The sequence below is a fragment of the Mustela nigripes genome, chromosome 16, assembly GCF_022355385.1.
Source record: "Mustela nigripes isolate SB6536 chromosome 16, MUSNIG.SB6536, whole genome shotgun sequence".
NCBI lineage: Eukaryota > Metazoa > Chordata > Mammalia > Carnivora > Mustelidae > Mustela > Mustela nigripes.
In genome coordinates, this window is record NC_081572.1 from 46013115 (window position 1) to 46035509 (window position 22395).

Below are 22395 nucleotides of genomic sequence, written 5' to 3' on the forward strand. Positions count from 1 at the left end.
GGTCTCCCACATGAAGGAATGAGCAGATCGCATTCCATCCCCTACTTGCTGTGCCTCTGAGAGGAAAATTGCTAATAAATATCGATGTGTGTATATATATATATATATAAAACAAACAAAAAAAACAGACAGAGGAGTCTCCTAGAATCAAAGGACGGGGATGCATCCCGGCTACTGGAAGGACAGCACAGTCATCAGACCTCTCACCTGTCTCTCGCCCTCTGCTTTCTTTTCTGTGCAGCCACGTGTTTTGTTTCAATCTAGGGTTGTAGGTCTTTCCTGAAGGATCTGTGATGGTTTTTTTATTTGGCTTTACTCTCTCCCTGAAGACTCGCTGAGCTGGTCTCCTGACCAAGGTTTCCGTTCACTGCCCAGCCTGTGAACCGATCTGGGTCCTTTCAATGTGTCCTTTGCTGGCGGGCCATGCTCTTAAGCTTTGTCAGTAGAGGGGGCAAGAGAGACACCGTAGGAGGAAAACAGGCCTGCTTCCCTTGGTCGGGGGCTTGGCCGGCGGCTGCACAGGCGCATGCGCGGGTTTCCGCTCAGGCGTCTGTGCGGAGCCGCTCTTCCAGCAGCATCTCCAGCGCTCTGCATCTCCAGCGCTCAGCTCTTCGGGGCAGGGCGGCCAACAGCGCCCAGTGGCCGGTGGCTTCTTCTGGCGACAACCTCTTCTTGCACCCTGGTGGTTCCTGACCTTGGGAGTTTCCTGGGTGAAATCTGAAATTGGACCCTGGGCATGGGGAGCAAGAACAGACCCAAGAAAGAGGCAGTGCCCGCCAGATCGGTAGGTGGCAGTTTTAAGAAGCCAGGGGACTTGCCCATGAGGCTCGTCCTTGGGGGGCTGCGCAAGGAGCAGATCTTCACACCCTCCTGTCAGAATCCTAAAAGTTTATACAGAGGCCTTAATCGGGTTCAGTCATGTCTACCAGATGGTATATCCAGTCCTGCATGTCCGGATGGTCTCAACAACACATTACTGTCTCAAGTCTGTGTTCCTGAGGCAGCTTTTAGGGCAGGTAGGCAGGTAGAGTGCACGAATAAGCCTTGAGATCAAGGACGGGGGAGAGGGGAGGAGCCTCCAGATGCCTGGGTCCAGCTCCAGGATCAAAGGGCGGTCATACCCTCTGGATGACCTCCTCCAATGCTCCGCGTCTTGGGGCTGGCTCCTGTAATTACAGGTAGCCCTTTTTTGCAGTGTGCCTTGAGCAGTCTGCAAGAGTTTTACTAGCAGGGAGGTGGATTGTTGGGTGACTCTGGCCACACTGGAGGCAGGTGCCACAACAACAGTTTAGACATAGGCAAGAAAAAACACAGAGGAAGATAATGATTCCCAAAATAAGTTGTGATTTTTAAAATTAAGAGCCCCATGACCTGAATCATTGATTTATTAGGTCCTCTAGGTTGGGGGTTGGCTAACTCAGGATATTTAGTTGTTTCTTTATGCGATTTAATAGAGATGGTACATTAGCAGATTTCTCAGGTATAAATGCCCAGCCTTCTGTTTGGATGATGGCCTGGGTGCCTCCTTGCGAGGCAGTGATAATGCTCAGGTGATCCTATGTTGGGGGACAGCTTTTCTCATTAGAGATATTTTGGTGTTTAGTAAGGGCAGGCTTTTCCCTTACTGGCTGTCAGGTAGGGCTTGCTGGGTTAATTTAGTAAGGGCTTCCGTGTGGGTTTCAGTGTCCTCCAGGCCACTGGAAGGTACAAACATGGCAGCCAAATGACCAGTGGAAAACAGGACATGCCCCTCTGGCCTTGAGGAGAGGGAGGCCCCCTGCTCTGATGGGGCCGATTCTCCTTGTGCCCAGGGAAAGCCAGGTTCAGTGGTCCAGCCACACAGGCGGAAACTGTGGCCAAAAATCTGTGCCACCAAACCACTGGGCTCCATTTGGGGCTTCCCAAAAAATATCTGGGCAATGTGATCAGTCAGTGACAAACTAACTGCCATCCTTTAGTGTGACAGAATGACCAGCTAGTTTCAGTGACATCCATATTTCTGGTACAGCTGGGTTGGTTCTGATTAGAGTGATTTTTCTGTTCCCGACATAGGGGTTCCGGGTGATTCAGTGCTCGAATGTCTATAACTGAGGGTGAGCCCTGTGACTATATCTCAACTCTGAGCCCAGTCACCTGTGGCTCAAATGGCATTTTTTTAGGGCCCCTTTGGTCATTTTTGATGGGCTGTCCCAGTAGTTTGAGTCTCAAGAAAAGAATGTCCAGTGTTAATGATAGTGGGTACCATAGTCCTGGTTTCTGGAGTTGTATTAATAATATCAGATGAATTAAGAGGACTAGTCCAGCTTGTTATTTTTTCACATACTGCTTTTGGACTTCTTAATTCTCTCCTTGGAGTGGTGATAATCCTGATGAGCTAGAAGGGGTAGCTGCTCATATACCCGATAGTTGGAGTAGTTCTTTCATTGGGCATACAAGTGGGCCCAATGTAGAAATGTGTTTATATTAGGAGTCTGTCTCATGACTGGATACTCTAGGAGCAGCAGAAATCTAAGGGTGAAAGAGAGGTAATTGTGTGGGAAAGTCTTGTCCTTCTGAATTACATTTGTGGCCTGATCCTTAGATGTTAATGTGGCTATAGCTTTAGAAATTTGACCTGGTTGTGCATGCCATACATGTTGGCTGGGGAAGGCAGCAGGCAGGAATAAGGAGATGGACTGGGGGTGGGATACACCAGACCAGGACGCTCCCCTCTTTCAATGGAGGATGTTCTGCTCTGGGTATAGTGCATTTCAGCAGGCCTGGCTTGCCGCAGGACAATGGGCTTGCATTGGTGGGAAATAATTCATCTATCCTGGCGGGATGTCTTATTGAGAATTCTGGGACAAAATGCCCTTCCAAGGCGTGATGGGGGATGTTCTCAGCAGGATAGAATGTTAATTTTTTTTTTTTTAAAGATTTTATTTATTTATTTGAGAGAGAGACAGTGAGAGAGACCATGAGCGAGGAGAAGGTCAGAGGGAGAAGCAGACTCCCCATGGAGCTGGGAGCCCGATGTGGGACTCGATCCTGGGACTCCAGGATCATGACCTGAGCCGAAGGCAGTCCTCCAACCAACTGAGCCACCCAGGCGCCCCAGGATAGAATGTTAATTTATGGTAAGACTCAAGGCAAAGGCTGTCTCCCTTGACTTCAGTTTTTTAACTTTTTAAATATTTATTTATTTAAGAGAGAGAGTGTAAGAGAGAACATGAGCTGGGGTTGGAGGGGCAGAGGCAGAGGGAGAAGCAGGCTCCCCACTGAGCAGGGAGCCCTATGACACAGGCTTGATCCCAGGACCCCAATATCACGAACTCAGCCAAAGGCAGATGCTTTTTTTTTTTTTAAATACAAATTTTATTTATTTATTAGAGCATGAGAGGGAGATCATGAGGAGGAGGGGAGGTGTAGAGGGAGAAACAGACTCTCCAATGAGCAGGGAGCAGGATATGGGACTTGATCCCAGGACCCTGGAATCATGAGCTGAGCCGAAGGCAGACACTTGACTGACTGAGCCACCCAGGCACCCCTCCCTTGACTTTTATACCTTTATGGTCCATATTGGGTGCCTTGGCAGAGGGGTTCCTAGTTTGGCATATTGGGTAATGGGCCTTACTGGCTGATCATGTAAATGTATTAAAGCCTGGGATAATACTTGGTCAGGTGGTTTTACTTGATAGTAAATTAATCTGCTGCTTTAATATTTCTTTTTTTTTTTTTTCCCTATCAGTCCTGCCGCTTGCATGTTATAGGCATGTTCTTCTGTTTAACGCCATGTCTTTGTCCACTCTTATATGTCATGGTCTTTGAAATGTGTTCCCTGATCGCTGTCTATTTGATGACAGGAGCTGTACATGGTGCTCAGCTTCTACGATCCCCTGTTGGTGGAAACTTGGAGGAGGCCAGCCATAGAGTGCACCTGAAAGAAGGCATATGTAGAATCCTCACCTGGAGGGAGGGAGCAGATGTGATCAGTTTGCTAATCCTTCACCATTTGGAAACTCCAGTGGATGGTCCCAGATCCCTTTGGTAGTTGCCTTGAGGATGGTTTAGAACACACAGGATTAATTACTGCATTAACCAGCCCACTGTATTTTATTTAAAAAATTTTAAAAGATTTTATTTATTTGACAGACAGAGATCACAAGTAGGCAGAGAGGCAGGCAGAGAGAGGAGGGGGAAGCAGCCTCCCGCTGAGCAAAGAGCCTGATGCGGGACTTGATCCCAGGACCCTGGGACCATGACCTGAGCTGAAGGCAGGGGCTTTTACCCACAGAGCCACCCAGGTGCTCCAGGCCACTGTATTTTAAGGGCAATCTGGCATTCTTGGTAATAATGCCATTTAATCTGGGTGTTATGGTAGCCTCTCTTTCTATGTGTCCCATCTGCTGTATCTACTGAGGAGTTAGCTGCTAGGGCATCAGTTCCCTGATGGCGAGAGAGTGTTCGTGCCTCACAAGCTGGGATGTGGAAAACAGTGAGTACTGCCGCAGGCTCTTGCAGGCAAACCTAAATGTTTTTTTCCCATATCTTGACCTCCTAAGGGCTTATTTATGATCATCTGCACTTCAGCTTTTCATTGTCTAAGCCATAGGGTTAATCTTTTTAGAACCACTCCACTGTCTATGTAAAGGGTTAAGGGCCAGCTTCCTTCTGTTTCCATTGGGCTGGTGTCAGTGTTGGGCTGCGGAGTCTCCGCACTCCTTGTGGGATATCAGGCATTAGCAGTGTTCTTTATGCCCTTTTTATAGACTGCAGGGACTGCCACAGAATAGGGTGGGGGCATTTGGAGGATCTCTATATTCTATAGGGCTGTGTAGCACCCACATTTCTGTGGACTGGTGGCCTGCCACTTAAAGTGGGAGTTTGAGTCATGGCAGAAGTGGGTCCATGGAATATGGTCTCTGCCCATCCCTTGGCAGAAAGGGAAGCTCTTACCATGATATGTGCACATTGCTAGGAGCTCTTGCTCTATGGAGGTATATCAGGGTTTTGCCCCTTTTCAGGGCTAAGACCCAGATCCTAGAGGTATTTTCTCCTTCTGTCGTCTCCTGCACAGTGCCCAACCCACACATTCTAGAGTCACAGAAACATCTAATTCACATGGTAGATCTGCTTTGGAGATGTCCAGAGCTTTAATCTTTTTCACTAGTGTTTTTGCCTCTCAAAGGTGGCTTGCAGCTCTGATCACCTGTTGTTGTTGTTTTTTCTTTTAAAGGGTGGAGGCATCATGCCAAGTGGGGAATAAAAGTCCTACCAAACCCTCAGTCTACTACAAAGGCTTGCATTTCTTTTATGTACCAAGGGGTTGGATAGGCTTGTATTTTATCAATCCCAATTTCTGGGCCAACATGCATCTTACCTGACCAAACAATTCCCCCAAATTTTGTGGTGGTATCTGGGCCTTGAATTTCTGGTGAATTAATCCTTTCCCTTGCAGATGTTCCAGCAAAATCTTCAGGGTGTCCTGCAGCAGAGGGGAGTCTCCACATGTTAACATTATATCATTAGTGTAACTGTTGTGGGGAAGGAGAACAGGATCAGGTCTCATGTTACAATCACTAGACATACTGGAGTGCTGTGAGGTAGCCTTGGGGAAGGTCCATTATTGCCTCTCCCACATGAAGGCAAATTGATCTTGTGACTTGGTAGCAAAGGATATACTGAATAAAGCACTGGCTAAAACTAGTACAGCACAGGGCACTCCTAGGACCATGGCCAAAGTATTCAAGGTGGTGGCAATGTTGGTCACAGCCACGTAGACTGGTGGCATTATCTTTTTTTAAAAAATATTTTATTTATTATTTGACAGACAGATCACAAGTAGTCAGAGAGGCAGGCAGGGAGAGAGAGTGGAGGAAGCATGCTCTCTGCGGAGCAGAGAGCCTGACGTGGGGCTCAATCCCAGGACTCTGGGATCAAAACCCGAGCTAAAGGCAGAGACTTTAACCCACTGAGCCACCCAGGCGCCCCAACATTATCTTGTTCGTTTCTTGGGAGTCCGGGACATCTGCCATGAGCCACCTGGCAATACTGGGCTATTGAAAGCACTATGAGCAAAGCATGTAATACTAGTTTGGTGCAGTTCTTGGATAATTCTCTTAGTTCCTTATGCTCCCAGGCAATTTATACTATTTTTCTCATGGGTGTTGGACTTACTAGTTCCCAGTTGGCATTACCCCTCAGGACTGGTTTGATTACTGTATAACCCAGAGGTGGAATTCACTGATGGAGGTTTGCAGAGTTTGACCTTGTAGGATATGCTCAGTATGTTCTCTGGTATTGAAGGAATACCAGTTGTCATGGTGGAGAACTCTAATTTGGAGTGTCAAAGGGACTTTTTTGAGCATAATTATTTGCCCTCCCTAACCACTGATGGCACTGAGGGGGCCAGGAAACCTCTGAGGGTTACGGTGTCTGAGAGTACACTTGGCTCCAGTATCAACCAGAGCTGTCATCTTTTGTTTATTTCTGGGGACTCGTAAATATTGAGCCCAACCTGCAATCTCTGATTGCCTCTCATGGCCGTCACCTGGAGGCAGTCTTGGCTTGTATTTTGCCCTTTCTACATACAAGTGATGCCCCACTGGGAGGCTCCCAAAGGTGCCTCTTTCCTAAGCTCAGTAGGTGGCAGATTTAATAAGCAAGCGAACTTACTTATGAAGCTTGTCTTGGGACAAGACTTGGGACTTGTCTGAGAGAAGTGCATCTCCACATCCACTTGCCAGAATCCTAAAAGTTTATATAGAGTCCTTAACTGGGTTCAGTCACATAAACTGTGCAGATGGTTTCAACCACCCGCTGCTCTCTCAAGAGCTCCCTGAAGTTCCCTGTGGGGAAGACAGGTGGAATGCACATTTCAAGGACACAGGAGCAAGGGAGGAGCCTCTGACTGCCTCCATCCAGCTTGAGGGTCAACTAGCAGTCGTTTCTTCTTGGTGACCTTCTCTAACATTCCCATTTCCCCACCCAGGGTCCAGTGGGTCTTATAATGTTGTATCTTCAGATAGATACCTCCCCAAGTAAACAGGTTGGATTTCCAGCAAGTTCCACTGGTGTGGAAACACAGTAACTTCTCTTCTTTTTCTATCCAGTGATACCAGGCTCGTAAGGTCTGAATCTTAGTCCTGGGGTTAGCTTCTTCTTTGGGCAGCACATCTCAGCTCTAGGGGTGGAGGCTGCTCCTTATTTCTGTTATTCCTGTATCATTTGGAGGTTTTTGTAGCCAACCCCTCATTACCCTTCTTAGTAGCCAACCTCTCATTATGCCAGTCCCCTGTTACAGTTAATGATTCTTTTTATTAAATCTTTTTATTAAATCTTCCCTATTCAAGTTACCTATTCCCTATTCAGTTTGGCTTTTCTTGATGGGACCCAGATGCAGGCCAGGTTTCTCAGTTTCTCTGGTAAAAAGCCTTTCCATAACACACAAGTCCAATTGCTCTGATCTGAGTGGGCCCTGGGCCAGTGTTTACTTCTAGTCAGTTTCCCATGAGAGAGAATCTGATTGGCCTAAGGAGATCAAGTCGTCATCTCCTGGTCCAATAAGCTACAGCCAGGGAGCACATGACTGCCACAGATCACCCTGGGGGCAGGTTACCAATAGAACCCTCTTGTTAGATAGAGGGGGTGTGTGGAAACATGGGATATGCTGATAACCTAAAAATACCTGACCACTTAATGAATGTGGAAAAATGAAGAATGATGCGGGAGTAATATTGATACTGCAAAGGTTCTTAATGACTGTTTTCCTTCTGAGTGTATTTTTTTCCCCACCAAAAAGCTTTATTAAGGTACAACGGACAAATAAAAATTATATATATTTAAGGTGTACAACTTGATGTTTTAATAGATGTATACGTTGTGAAATGATCACCACAATCAAGCAAATTAACATACCCATAACCTCACCTCACTACCATTTCCTCCTCCCTTTCCTCCTCTGTTGTCTTCTTCTTTGGTGTGTAGTGGCTGAAAAAATTTTCCTTTTCCCCTTCTAGGTTCTTTGGCTGGTCTAATTAAATTGACATAAGATGGATTACAGGAGAAAAACAAATACAGTTTCACATGTATGGGGGTCCCCAGATTGTAAGACTCAAGGGCAAGTCAGGCTGCTGAGGCTCATATGCCATCCTGAGCTAAGGAATAGGGTGGGGCTGGAGCTTCAAAGGAAAGGATGGTAAGAGGAACAAACTGTTGATAGTTTGATGTTGTGCTGCCATGTGGATAGGCCTTCCAGATAAAAAGGGCTCTCTGGTAAGAGCTTTCTTTCTGGGTCACACCCCCCAGTCTGAATTCTTTTCGGTAGTTAAGGTAGAGGTAAAAGTTTTTCTTGAGGCTGCTTGGTCTTATTGCCTTTAGCTCAAAATAATCTATATGCCAACTGGTATATTTTGGAGTTTTGTATTCTGCAGCCCCCTCTCTCCTGCCAGATGAGGAGACTTAAGATTGACTCTCTTGGCAAATTTCAAATATTACAATGTAGTATTGTTTACTGTATTACTGTGCCATACATTAGATCTCCAGAATTTATTCATCCTACATAAATAAAACCTTGTGCCCTTTTGACCAATATCACCCCATTAACCCTCTATCCACCCCCTGGCAACTATCATTCTGTCTCCGCTTCTATGAGTTTGACTACTTTAGATTCTGCATATAAGTTAGGTCATGACTATTTGTTTTTCTGTGTCTGGCTTATTACCCTTAGAATATCTTCTACGTTCATCCATATTGTTGCAAATGGCAGGATTCCTTCCTTTTTTATGGCTTAATAATACTCCATTGCACAATCTCTTCATTTCACTTGTTGGTGGACATTTAGTTTGTTTCTACTTCTTGGCTTCAGTGAACTTGGGAGTTCAGATACAGTGACAAGCTGCTCTTCACACAGGCTATATGAATTTACTCCTCTACAAGAATATATGACAATACGTTATTTCCCTCTCAATAAACTTTTACATTCTTGCCTGATAGGTGAAATAGAGTATTCCATTGTAGTTTTAATTTACATTTTAAAAAAACTTATGAGGGTAATTGAACATCTTCCCTATGTTTAAAAGGTATTTGCATTTTATTTTCTGTGAATTGTTAATGCCTTGTGCCATTTTCTACTGTGTTGTTAGTCTTTTTCTTATTGGTTTGGTTTTTAGATATTAAGGACATTAGCCATTTGTCATTCACATTGGAAATAATTCCTTCAGTTTGTTGTTTTTTGACTCTATGCTATTTTAGGCTATGTAAAGTTTTAATTTTTTTCTTTTTTTAAAAAGATTTATTTAGTTATTTGAGAGAGAGAGAGAGCAGGGGCAGAGGAAGAGGGAGAAGGAGAGAATCTCAAACAGATTCCCCACTGAGCACAGAGCCTGATACTGATACCAAACTCCATCTCACCACCCTGAGACCATGATCTGAGCTGAAATGCAGAGTTGGATGCTTAACTGACTGAGCCACCCAGGTGCCCTTTCAATTTTTATATGTAGTCAGATTTATCAGTTGTATCAACTAGGACTGTATTCAGCTACAGGAAATAAAGAGCCAACGGTTTGAACAGATGAGGGAATATTTGTTTCATGGAACATGCAGGGAAAACTGCATTGTCTAGAGCACATCTTCCTGCATTATCTGATTCTAATATCTAAGTTTTAGATAACTGATAGCAAAGAAAAATAATTATAGCCTATAGACATGCAAATGAATAATGTCCAATAGAGAAACAACTCTCTCCCACTGTCCTGACCCTGTGGGAAAGCCAGTTTGTACATTTATTTCAGTATTCCTGATCTAAAAACGTGTTCTTTGGATTCCTCTTTGTTTCCTCTTTGATGCAATAAATAAAATATTTAACATGTGTTCACTTTTATACTATATGAGAGCCATGACTTAACCTTATCTAAAAAATTGTCTTTTAGCAAGTATGAAGCCTGGAGATGGGCATTTCCGAAGCTCAGTGATACCATTAGGGAATCAGGCTTTCTCCATTTTTCTATTTCACTATTCTTAGTACACAGTCTTCATCACTTTGGTTGTAACCACATGGTTGCTGGACAGTGCACCTCCAGTGCTCCCATCTCCATTCCAGGGTGAAAAGGCAAAAAATAAAGACGTTGGCCTTGTACCAGGGAAGAAGGCTTTCCCAAAAGTCACTCTTTCTGCTTATATCTCATTGGTCAGATCTCCAAGGGAATCTAGAAAGAAGACTGTGACTTCTGGGTACATTGTTCATTTCCTTCCACTTTTAAAACAAGACTTGTTAGTAAGGAAGAAAAGGAATGTGGCTATGAGGGAGATAACTAACATCTACCAAATCAGTCTTGTCTCAATTGTTTCATGATTTAGTGGCTAATCTACATAGGCTTTCCTAATCTAAGATCATAAAATGTTCTTTTTTTAAAATGTGTTTTTAAACTTTTATGACTTTATTTTTTAAAACAAATTAACCTTTGTTTCATTTGAGATTTGATATAAAGAGCAGGGTGAGTGTTTTTCTCTAGATGGCTATCTAGCTTCCCCAGCACTATTTACGGAATATCCCAATGTTTCCTCATTGAGTAGAAATGCCACTTTAAAAAAAAAAAAAAAAGAAAAGTCACCTTTGTCACTTACTAAATTTCCATAGTTAGGTCCAACTTTGTATTCTCTTGCATTATTCTTTGCTAGTCCTAATATTTAACTTACTATAACTAGATACTATTTCCCTGGTAGATCTGGACTTCCCATTTCTCTGACTTTCCAGATTTTTTCCTGGTTAATTATTTAAATTAAAATAAATAAATCATAGTTAAAGACTTTAGATACCACAAGTAGGGTTTTTTTTTTTTTTAAGATTTTATTTATTTATTTGACAGAGATCACAAGTAGGCAGACAGGCAGGCAGAGAGAGAGAGAGGGGAGGAAGCAGGCTCCTTGCAGAGCAGAGAGTCTGATGCAGGACTCAATCCCAGGACACTGAGATCATGACCTGAGCCCAAGGCAGAGGCTTAACCCACTGAGCCACCCAGGCGCCCCCACAAGTAGGTTTTAAATGAAAAATAGTCACCTGATTTTATCCTTCCCCACTTGCAGTCTTGTTAACCAGAGAAAGTCACTTTTAACACTACAAACTTTGCCTATCCCACATTGTATCTGCCGTATTGTTTGATATATGCTTATGCTGCTATTTACTGACTGATCAATTTTAGTTGTATTTATCATCTTCCTTTTGGAACAGATGTGGAATTAGTTCTTTTTTTTTTTTTTTAAAGATTTTATTTATTTAACAGAGAGAGGGAGATCACAAGTAGGCAGAGAGGGGGGCGGGAAGCAGGCTCCCTGCTGAGCAGAGAGCCCAATGCGGGGCTCGATCCCAGGACCCTGGGATCATGACCCGAGCTGAAGGCAGAGGCTTAACCCACTGAGCCACCCAGGTGCCTGGAATTAGTTCTTTCAACCCTCCTCCCCTTTTTCATCTTCCCAAAATAAAGCAGTATTTTTAGTTATGTGAGCAAATTGAATGAGTCATTATAATGATGGAAGTTTTGTTCACTATAAAGTTAATGCTTTTTAAAAAGATTTATTTATTCATTTTATCTTTATTTTATTATATTTTATTTTATTTTGGAAACAACAAGCTCTTATAGGAAGCTGAAAAAGGACCAGAGAGAATTAGGAAAAATAAAAAGAACATATACAACTGGATCTTCAAGAATCTTCATGGAACATTATGACCCATCAAATCGAGGTGTCCACATTTTCTAACAAAAATGAACTGATCTGAGTAAGGGCAGCATGAAAATATTCTAATGCAGTGCTGCTCAACAGAACTTTCTGTGATGATGGAAATGTTCCATTATCTCTGTTATTAAATACAGAAGCTACTAGCCACATGGATACTCATAATGTGGCTAATGCAACTGAGGAACTGAATTTTTAATATAGTTTAAACAGCCACCGTGGCTAGTGATTACTAATTGAACAGCACAGTTCTAATGCCTCATGGGTCGAAATCAGTGGTTTCTTCAGGGGATTTCTCTCATCACTGCTGACATGTGTAGAGGGTTGGGGGTGGAAAGAGAGGAAAGCTCTTAATAGCTCTATTTAACACTTAAGTTCTGAAACTCTTTTTCAGAGGCAAGAGATGAGGAAAGGACTTTGGGAGAGACCTGAGAATGCCCTTAAACTCCTGGCTAATGCCAACAGAAGTAGAAAGCCTAGGATTTGGCTCACTCTGATGGGAAGAGAGCTATGGTACAACTCATAGAATCTGAGGTTTAGGCCATCTGTGCATAGAAATCATTGCTGAGGGACTCGAAGGGTGGTAGGGGTGCTCATTTCCAGACAGGGTTTCCAGGGCTAGAAGAGGATTTAAAATTTTTTAAATATTTTTATTTATTTGACACAGAGAGATCACAAGTAGGGAGGACCTGGGGGTCCTTTCTGGCCACGTGCAGGCGGTACTGGCCTTTTGGGGATTAAGGTCTTGTTCTTGCTCTTGAACACTTCACTGGGATCCAGCTTGTTCACGAAGGAGTTGGTCTCTTCTGCAAGTAGGTCTGTGTTGTAGGTGATGGGTTTATACATGCTGAACCACTACTTGGCCTGTGGGCTAATGCCATGGCTGGTGAAGGTGTACTGCCACTGTGGTAGGCCCAGGTGCGTGATAAGCAGGCAATAGTAAGCAGTGAAGTTGTCTGTGAGAAAATGCCAGTATAATGTTCTGTCCAGGAACCAGATCTCAGTGTCTTGTGCTAGCATTGGTTTCCCTCTTTTGTAGACAAGGCAAACCTTCCCATTCCCATTGCAAGGATCCAGCTCAAATACCATGCTGCGAGAATCAAAGTGAGGCTTCTCTGGCTGGTTCTCACTGGCTTTAAGTGCATCATCCTCCAGGTCTGCCAGAGTTGGTGCATTAGGGAGTGAATACACAGAAGACATGGTTGAGTTGAGCCAGTTATTTATTTATTTATTTGATTTTTAAAAAATTTCTTTTCAGTGTAACAAAATTGTTTATGCACCACACCCAGTGCTCCATGGAATACGTGCCCTCTGTAATACCTACCACCTGGCTCTCCCAACCTCCCACCCCCCTACCCCTTCAAAACCCTCAGGTTGTTTTTCAGAGTCCGTAGTCTCTCATGGTTCATCTCCCCTTCCAATTTCCCTCAACTCCCTTCTCCTCTCCATCTCCCCATGTCAGCTGAGTCAGTTTTGAGATGTTGTTAATTGCCATATGCTGCCCAACAGAATGGTGTGCTCATCCAGCTTCACACTCCATGTCATGTGGAAGCCATTGGTCATCAGATAAAAATTCGTCACATCCTCAGGTAGCACACAGTTATTTTTTTGTTCCCATGAAGAAATCATATGACATTCAGCAGGTGGTTTCTCTATGATAGTCACCTCTGTCACACCTGGGAAAGATTCTAATATGCAGGTGATTCCCAGGGTCAGCTTCTCTAGAGTGTGGCTTGCTGCAGCCTGGGGGCAGCGTCTCCTCCATGGCTCGTGTCCCGCCCCGCACGCGGGGGGTGCAGCAGCAGAGACTGGGCTGGAGAGCTGGGCGGGTGGGAGGTCTGGAGGCTGCCCCAGAAGCCCGGCCATCAAGTTCACGGCATGCTGAACTTGTAGTGAATTGTAGTGCTTGGTGCCAGAGAGCGCTGCAGGGCGGAGATGGGAGGCCTGGGGGTTGCTCTGGGAGTACTAGTTCTTGGGCACACTTGTTCCAGCCGCCCTGAGGTTGCTCCACCTATTTATTCATTTTAGAAGGGGGAGGGGCTCAGGAGGAGGGAAAGAGAAATTCCAGCGGACTCTGACATGGGGATCAATCCTATGGCTCCAGCCAAAGCTAAGAGTTGGGTGACCCACTAGCTTCACCACCCAGGTACCCCTTGTTCACTATAAAGTTAAATAGAATTATACTTTCTTTCTTGTACAGCTTTATGTTCCCCCCAGAGAGAATAGTTACCTCAACTTTACTTTGCCTACTTTCTCATATGCATAGTCTCATTTTGTTCCTCAAGTCCGGTTGAGTCTACTTTTTTCCAGGCACTGAGTCCTTTGTCTCCTGCTCCATCTGGCTGGATTGCTTTCTAAGCCGACTGCACAGTCAGTATCCTGGGACTGTTTTGCTGCTCTCCTAGGTTAAATCTGTGAGTTTCTGAATTCCATGAACTCTTTGTTTTGGATTTTCTCCCTGATTCTGCTGAGCCCTGACCCTAGTACCTTCTTAAGAAAAAAACGGGAGACAAACTTTTTGAGTCCTAGATTCCTGGCTTGGCTGGAAATTCTGGACTGAAAATATTTATTTTCAGAGATTTTTAAGGCATTGTACAAGTCTTTTAGCAAACAGAATAGCCTTTTATAGTTGATTATATTTCTTTTCTGGAAGGATTTATGATCTGCATATACAGTTCATCTGAGATTTTTAAAAAAATATTTTATTTATTTATTTGACAGAGAGAGATCACAAGTAGGCAGAGAGAGAGGGCGAAGCAGGCTCCCTGCTGAGCAGAGAACCCGATGTGGGGCTCTATCCCAGGACCCCAAGATCATGACCTGACCTGAAGGCAGAGGCTTAACCCACTGACCCACCCAAGGTGCTCCAGTGATCTAAAATTTTTTGACAACATGTCTTGGGGTAAGTTTTTTAATAGATGGGTTTCATTGTTTTGGACTCTTAGTGAATTTTACAACATTGACATCTACGACCATAAGATTAGGGAATTTTTAAAGTTATTTCTTTTGATTTTATTAAAAGTTTATAATCCCATATAACTTTATTTTTTTTAAAAGATTTATTTATGAAAGAGAGAGAGGGTGATCAAACATGGGGCAGGGGCAGAGGGAGGAGGAGAGAGAAATTTTAGCAGACTCCTCACTTGAGTTTGTAGTCTGACATGGAGTTTGATCTCAAGAACCTGTGAAATCATGACCTGAGCTGAAACCAAGAGTCATTTGCTCAACTGACTGAACCACTAAGGGACCCCAATTTCATAAGACTTTAAAATCAACTTTTCTAGGAAGAGGAGTTAAGATGGTGGAGTACAGGGACTCTAAGCTTGCCTTGTCCTTCAAACACAGCTAGATAAATAGCAAATCATTCTGAGCACTCAAGGAGTAAATCTGAAGACTGAGAGAACAAAACTGCAAGACTAGAAGTAGAAAAGGGACAACCTCATGAAAGTAGGAAATGCAGAAAGTTGATTTGGGGGGATAAGAACTGTGGGTGCTGTGGAGGGGAGGGAACCCTTCTTACAGAGACTACTGCAAGGTATTATAAGCAGCAGAGTGCAAAATCTGAAGCTTTAGAAGTCTGCTGTACCAGGGTCATGACTGGCTTAGCAGTGCTTCTGTGGGGAAAGAGGGAGGAAACCCTGGAATGGACTGTGTGGTCTGAGAATCCCCTGCCTTGCACAGGGAAAAAGAGTTTCCCTACTTGGAGTGCATTCGGGAGTGGTGGCAAGGCCTCTCTGGGGACAAAAAGATGGGTGGCACTAATGTATTGTGCCTTTCCCCGGCATAGGAGCAGGGATGACAGCAGAGGGCAGGAAGCCTGGGTATTGGCTTTCTGCTCCACTTTGCCATAAACTCTGCACCACTGCATGGTCATGCAAATGATTTCCTGGGATGGGCTGGCAAATGGCAAAAGCCTGGTGAGACCCTCTCCCAGAGGATCACTGTGGGCTCACAAGATGTGCAAGTCCCTAAATTTGGAGTCTAGAAACCCAGCCTTGCACCTGAGATAAAACACAGGAGTACTGTGCTGCCTGGCAGGCAGACAGCTCGGGCACAGACAGGGCAAAGGCAGGAATCTGATGGAAGCTGGGGACACAAGATTGTTTGCTCTGCTGTGAGGGCTTCCCAAAGGGTGGTGGGCACAAGCTCTCTGCTCTGGAGACCAGAGAGCAGGAGGCCATTTTGCCTATTGCTTATCAGCACTGATGGACCTCTGTGAGCTAAGTAGTGTCACCAAGTGGAGATTGCAGCCACCAAACCCTGCCCTGTTGTACCTGCAGGAAAGTCCACCTGAAAATCAGCACAACAGGCCCTTCCCCCAGAAGACTAGCACAAACCCCTCATATGCTCCAAGTCTTCTAAACATAGAGTTCTGCAAAGCTTAAGCTCTAGGGAAAATAAGATCTAGCTTCCTTTATATTTTTTATTTTATTTTTATGTTTTTTTAAAGATTTTATTTATTTATTTGACAGAGATCACAAGTAGGCAGAGAAGCAGGCAGAGAGAGGAAGGGAAGCAGGCTCCCTGCTGAGTAGAAAGCCCAATGCGGGGCTCGATCCCAGGACCCTGAGACCATGACCTGAGCTGAAGGCAGAGGCTTAACCCACTGAGCCACCCAGGTGCCCCGTTATTTTTGTTTTTTAATTTAAAAAATTTACTTGTATATATTTTTTGGATCCAGCTTCTTTTAATAGGCAGACCAAAACACACCTAGGATATAGTTCTTTATTTCTGGATAAAATGACGAGATGGAGGAGTTCACCCCAAAAGAAAGGAAGTAGAAGTAACAGCCAGGGATTTAATCATTACAGATATAAGTAAGATGTCTGAACTAGAATTTAAAAAACAATTATAAGGATACTAACTGGGATTGAAAAAAGCATAGCAGACACTAGAGAATCCCTTACTACAGAGATAAAAGACCTAAAGTCTAGTCAGGCTAAATTAAAAATGCTACAACCAAGATGCAAGACCAGTGATACAGAAGATAAAAGTATGGAAAATAATGAAGCTGAAAAGAAGAGAGAAAGAAAGGTATTAGATCACAAAGGTAGACTTGGGGGAACTCAGCAACTGCTTTAAACATAACAACATTTGTATCATAGGAGTCCCAGAAGATGAAGAGAGAAGAAAAGGGGCCGAAGGTTTATTTGAGCAAATTATAGCTGAAAAATTTCATCATCTGGGGAAAGACATAGACATCAAAATCCAAGAAGCACAGAGAACTCCCATTAAATCCAGCAAAAGCTGGTCATCCCCAAGACATATCACAGTCAGATTCACAAAATACACAGACAAGGAAAGAATCCTGAAAGGAGCAGGGGACAAAAAGTCCTTAATCTACAAGTGAGGACAGATTAGGTTCGCAGCAGATCTATCCACAAAAACTTGACAGGTTGGTTGAGAGTGGCAGGATATAGTCAACGTGCTTAAAGGGAAAAATATGTAGCCAAGAATATTTTATAATAAGGCTTTCATTCAGAATAGAGATAAGGTGTTTCCAAGTTAAACAAAAACTAAAGGAGTTCATGACCACCAAACCAGTTTTGCAAGAAACATTAAAGGGGATGGTTTGAGTGGGGAACAAGAGACCAAAAGCAACAAAGACTAGAAAGGAACAGAGAACCTTACCAGAAATACCAACTTTACAGGTAACATAATGGCACTAAATTCGTATCTTTCAGTAATCACTCTGAATGCTCTAATCAAAGGACATAAGACATCAGAATGGATTAAAAAAAAAAAAAGACCCATCTATATGTTGCCTACAGGAGATTCATTTAGACCTAAAGACACCTGCAGATTGAAAGTGAGGGGATGGGAAACCATTTAAAGAAGAGTTAATACCTGTTTTTCTTAAATTGTTCCAAAAAATAGGTTTCCAAACTCATTCAACAAGGCCAGCATGATTCCAAAACCAAAGACCTGATTAAAAAGGAGAATTACAGGCCAGTATCCCTGGTGAACATGGGTACAAAATTCTGAACAAGATAGAAGCAAATCAAATCCTACAGTACATTAAGAGAATCATTTACCACAGTCAAGTGGGATTTATTCCTGGGCTGCAGGGGTGTTTGATATTCACAAATCAATTGATGTGATGCACCACACTAATAAAAGAAAGGATAGGAACCATTTGAACCTTTCAATAGATGCAGAGAAAGTTTTTGATAAAATACAGCATCCATTCTTTTTTTTTTTTTAAAGATTTTATTTATTTAGATTTTTTAGATTTTATTTATTTATTTAGGGGCGTCTGGGTGGCTCAGAGGGTTGAGCCTCTGCCTTCAACTCAGGTCATGATCTCAGGGTCCTGGGATTGAGCCCCGCATTGGTCTCTCTGCCCAGTAGGGAGCCTGCTTCCCCCTCTCTGCCTGCCTCTCTACCCACTTGAGATCTCTCTCTCTCTGTCAAATAAATAAATAAAATCTTAACCAGGTGGTGGGTATTAGAGAGGGCATGGATTGCATGGAGCACTGGGTTTGATGCAAAAACAATGAATACTGTTATGCTGAAAAGAAATTTAAAAAAGATTTTGTTTATTTAATTGAGAGAGAAAGTGCACAGAGGAATGGGGGGAGGGGCAGAGGGAGAAGGAGAAGCAGACTCCAATATGGAGTCAGAGCTCAATCCCAGGACTCTGAGATCATGACCTGAGCTGAAGGTAGGTGCTTAACCAGCTGAGCCACTCGGGTGTCCCTATAGCATCCATTCTTGATAAAAACCCTCAACAGAGTTAGGGATACATGGAACATACCTCAACATCATAAAGGCCATATATGAAAGAACTACAACTAAGATCATTCCCAGTGGAGAAATACTGAGAACTTTTCTTCTGAGGTTAGGAACAAGACACTGTCACCATTACTACTTAATGTAATACTGGAAGTCAGCCTCACCAATCAGACAAGAAGAAGAAATAAAAGGCATTGAAATTGACAAGGAAGAAGTCAAATTTTCACTTTTCACACATGATGTGTTATTCTATGTAGAAAATCTGAAAGACTCAACCAAAAGATTGCTAGAACTGATTCACGAATTCAGCAAAGTCACAGGATATAAAGTCAACGTACAGAAATGTGTTGCATTTCTATACACCAATAATGAAGCAGCAGAGAGAGAAATCAGGAATTGATCCATTTATAATGGCACCAAAACCCATAAGATACTTAATAATAAGCCTAACTAAAGAGGTAAAAGATCTGTACCCTGAAAACTATAGAACAATTATGAAAGAAATTGAGGGGGTGGGTGGATGGGATAACTGGGTGATGAACATTAAGGAGGGCATGTGATGTAATAAGCACTGGGTGTTATGTAAGACTGATGATGAATCACTGAACTCTACCTCTGAAACTAATAATATACATGAATTAGTTGAAATTAAATTTAAAAAAGGAAAAAGAATAAATAAAATTTTAAAAAAGGAATTGAAGAGGGCACAAAGAAATGGAAGAACATTCCGTGCTCATGGATTAGAAGAACAAACATAGTTAAAATGTTTATACTATCCAAAGCAATCTACACATTCAATGCAATCCCTATCAAAATGACACCAGCATTGTATACAGAGCTAGAACCAACAATCCTAAAATCTGTATGGAACCATAAACGACTCCAAATAGCTAAAGTAATGTTGAAAAAGAGAAGCAAAGTGTGAGGCATCACAATTCTAGACTTTAACCTGTATTATAAAGCTGTAATCATGAGGACAGTATGGTACTGGCACAAAAACTGACACATAGATAAATGGAACAGAATAGAAAACACAGGAATGGACCCTCCACCCTGTGGTCAACTAATCTTCAACACAGCAGGAAAGAATATCCAAAGGAAAAGACATCAAATCTAATGGTAACCTATAGAATGGGAGAAGATATTTACAAATGACATATTTGATAAAGGGTTACTATCCCAAACCAAGAACTTATTAAACTGAATGCCCAAAAAACAAATAATCCAGTTAAGGAATGGGCAGAAGACATGAATAGGCATTTTTCCAAAAGAAGACATCCAGACAGCTAACAGACACATGAAAAGATGCTCTACACCACACATCATCAGGGGAAATACAAATAAAAACCAAAATGAGATACCCCCTTACACTGGTCAGAATGGTTAGAATTAATAACACAAAAAACAACAGATATTGAGGAGGATGTGAAGAAAAGGGAATCATCTTGCTCTGTTGGTAGGAATGCAAACTGGTGCAGCCACTCTGAAAAACAGTATGGAGTATCCTCAAAAAGTTAAAAATAGGAACTACTCTACAATCCAGTAACTGCACTACTGGGTATTTACCCGAAGGATGAAAAATATAGTTTAAAAAGGGTGCATGCACCACAATGTTTAAAGCAGCATTATCAACAATAACCAAACCATGGAGAGAGCACAGATGTCCATCAACTGATGAATGGATAAAGAAGATGTGATATATATATATATATATATATATATATATATATATACACACACACACACACGAATATTACTCAGCCATAAAAAGAATGAAATCTTGCCATTTCAATGATGTGGATGGAGCTAGGATGTCTTATGCTAAGCAAGATAAGTCAGTCAGAAAAAGACAAACATGATATGATTTTCACTCTTATGGGGGAATTTAAGAAATGAAAAAGATGAACATATGGGAGAGGGATAAAAGAAAAGAGGGGAACAAGCCACAAGAGACTCTTAAAATAGAGAAGAAACAGGGTTGATGGAGGGATGTGGGTGGTGGATGGGCTAGATGGGTGATGGTTTAGGAGGGCACTTGTTATGATGGGCACTGGGTGTTGTATGTAAGCACCGAATCACTGAATTTTATTCCTTTTATAAGATTTTAAAATTTGTTTTAGAAAGAGAGAGCCCGTGAGTGGGAAGAGGGGCAGAGGGAGAGGAAGAGAATCCTCAAGCAGACTCTCCACTGAGTGCAGAGTGGAACGCTGGGGTGGATCCCAGGACCCTGAGATCGGACCTGAGCTGAAACCAAGAAATGGATGCTTGACTGAGTGAGCCATTCAGGTGCCCCTGAATTCTACTCCTGAAATCAATATTGCACTGTATGTTAACTAACTAGAATTTAAATAAAAATTTGAAAAGAGAAAAAATCAACTTTCTAATACTCAAGTACCTCTCAAATACATTTGGAAGTTTTATTAGGATTACATTAATGTTATAATTTAAATTAGATTTGACATCTTTATTATATTGAGCCTTCTTATCTACAAACAGGGATTTAAGTTTTCTTTTATGTACTCCAGTGGCCTATAGAAGAAAGTGAACGTTTCTTGTTAATTTATTCCTAGTTAGTATTCCTTTTTGGTGCTGTATGTGATATTTTTATTTCTATTATATTTTCTACCTGATTCTTTGTATATGGAAATACTAATTTTTTTCTTTAATGCCCCCCAAAACACTAATTTTTGTGTACTGATTTTGTACCCAAATTATGCCTTTCTCTTATTGTTATTAATAGTTTTCATTTGAGTTTATATCTCCAACTACACAATCATATAATCTCTATATACAAATTTTTGCTTTCCCTCTTCCATTGAATGGGATCTTCTTTTCTTCCACAGAGCATAAGTCTTTGATATTAGCATAGAGAAAAAGCTATAGTCTTCTTTCCTTTTATGTGTTCCCTTCTTTATATTGCCCACACATAACACTTTTTACACATAAATATATCTTTCCTCGGGATGCCTGGGTGGCTCAGTTGGTTGAGCTGCTGATTCAGCTTGGGTTGTGATCCCAGGGTCCTGGGATGAGTCCCACATTGGGCTCCTTGCTCATCTGGGAGCCTGCTTCTCTCTCTCCCTCTGCCTGCTGCTCCCCCTGCTTGTGCTGTCTCTCTCTATCAAATAAATAAATAAAATTAAAAAAAAAAGTAATTCAGTGACATCATTGGCTCAACCTCTGCAATAAAAGATTATTTAAAAAAATACCTATTTCTTCAAGACACCTTTCTAAATTCTTCAGGTTTTAGTGGGTTTTTCTGGATTTTCAGGGATAAATAATTTCACTTGAAATAATGATATTTTGTCTTTTCTTCCCCTTTTCTATTTTAATTCCACTCCCTCAGTCAGTCTCTCTAAAACATTAAATGAAATTGGGGAGACTTGGAGTACCATAGTCCCCCTATCTGGGGTTTCTGCTTTTTTGTAGTTCCACTTTCTGGAGGTCAGCCTTGGTCTGGAAGCAGATGATCCTCCTTCTGACTTATGGGCAGGAGATCAATGGAACCTAATCATAACCCTTGCATCATTCACCCCCCTTCATTTTATCACCTGCGTTTTATCATCTCATACCACCACAAGAAGGGTGAGGACTGCAACATTAGGTATTTTGGGAGAGAGAGACCACATTCATATACCTTTTACTACAGTATATTGTTATAGTTATTATTTGTTATTAATCTTACCATGCCTAATTTATAAATAAAACTTTATCATACGTAGGTATGGGAAAAAACAGTATATACAGTACAGAAGTACTATCCCTGGTTTTAGGCATCCACTGCCAGTTTTTTTTTAAATAGTTTTTTATTTTTTATATATTTTTATCCTCAGGGGTACAGTCTGTGAATCACCAGGTTTACACACTTCACAGCACTCACCAAAGCACATACCCTCCCCAATGTCCATAATCCCACCCCCTTCTCCCAAACCCCCTCCCCCCAGCAACCCT

At 42.3% G+C, this 22395-nt stretch overlaps 1 long non-coding RNA gene and 1 pseudogene across 2 annotated transcripts; one reads left to right on the plus strand and one right to left on the minus strand.

The window, feature by feature from the left end:
* The first annotated feature begins 535 nt into the window (after positions 1-535).
* LOC132003608 (uncharacterized) lies at positions 536-20940 on the plus strand. 2 transcript variants are annotated; one of them, XR_009400249.1, is made up of 4 exons: positions 536-784; positions 14020-14123; positions 14431-14611; positions 20565-20940. It is a non-coding gene; the product is annotated as an uncharacterized LOC132003608 (long non-coding RNA). The 2 variants fall into 2 exon arrangements; XR_009400250.1 differs by lacking the exon at positions 14020-14123 and having other exon boundaries at positions 20565-20936.
* On the minus strand, positions 12382-13625 carry LOC132004070 (tubulin polyglutamylase complex subunit 2-like; annotated as a pseudogene).
* Positions 20941-22395: the final 1455 nt, after the last annotated feature.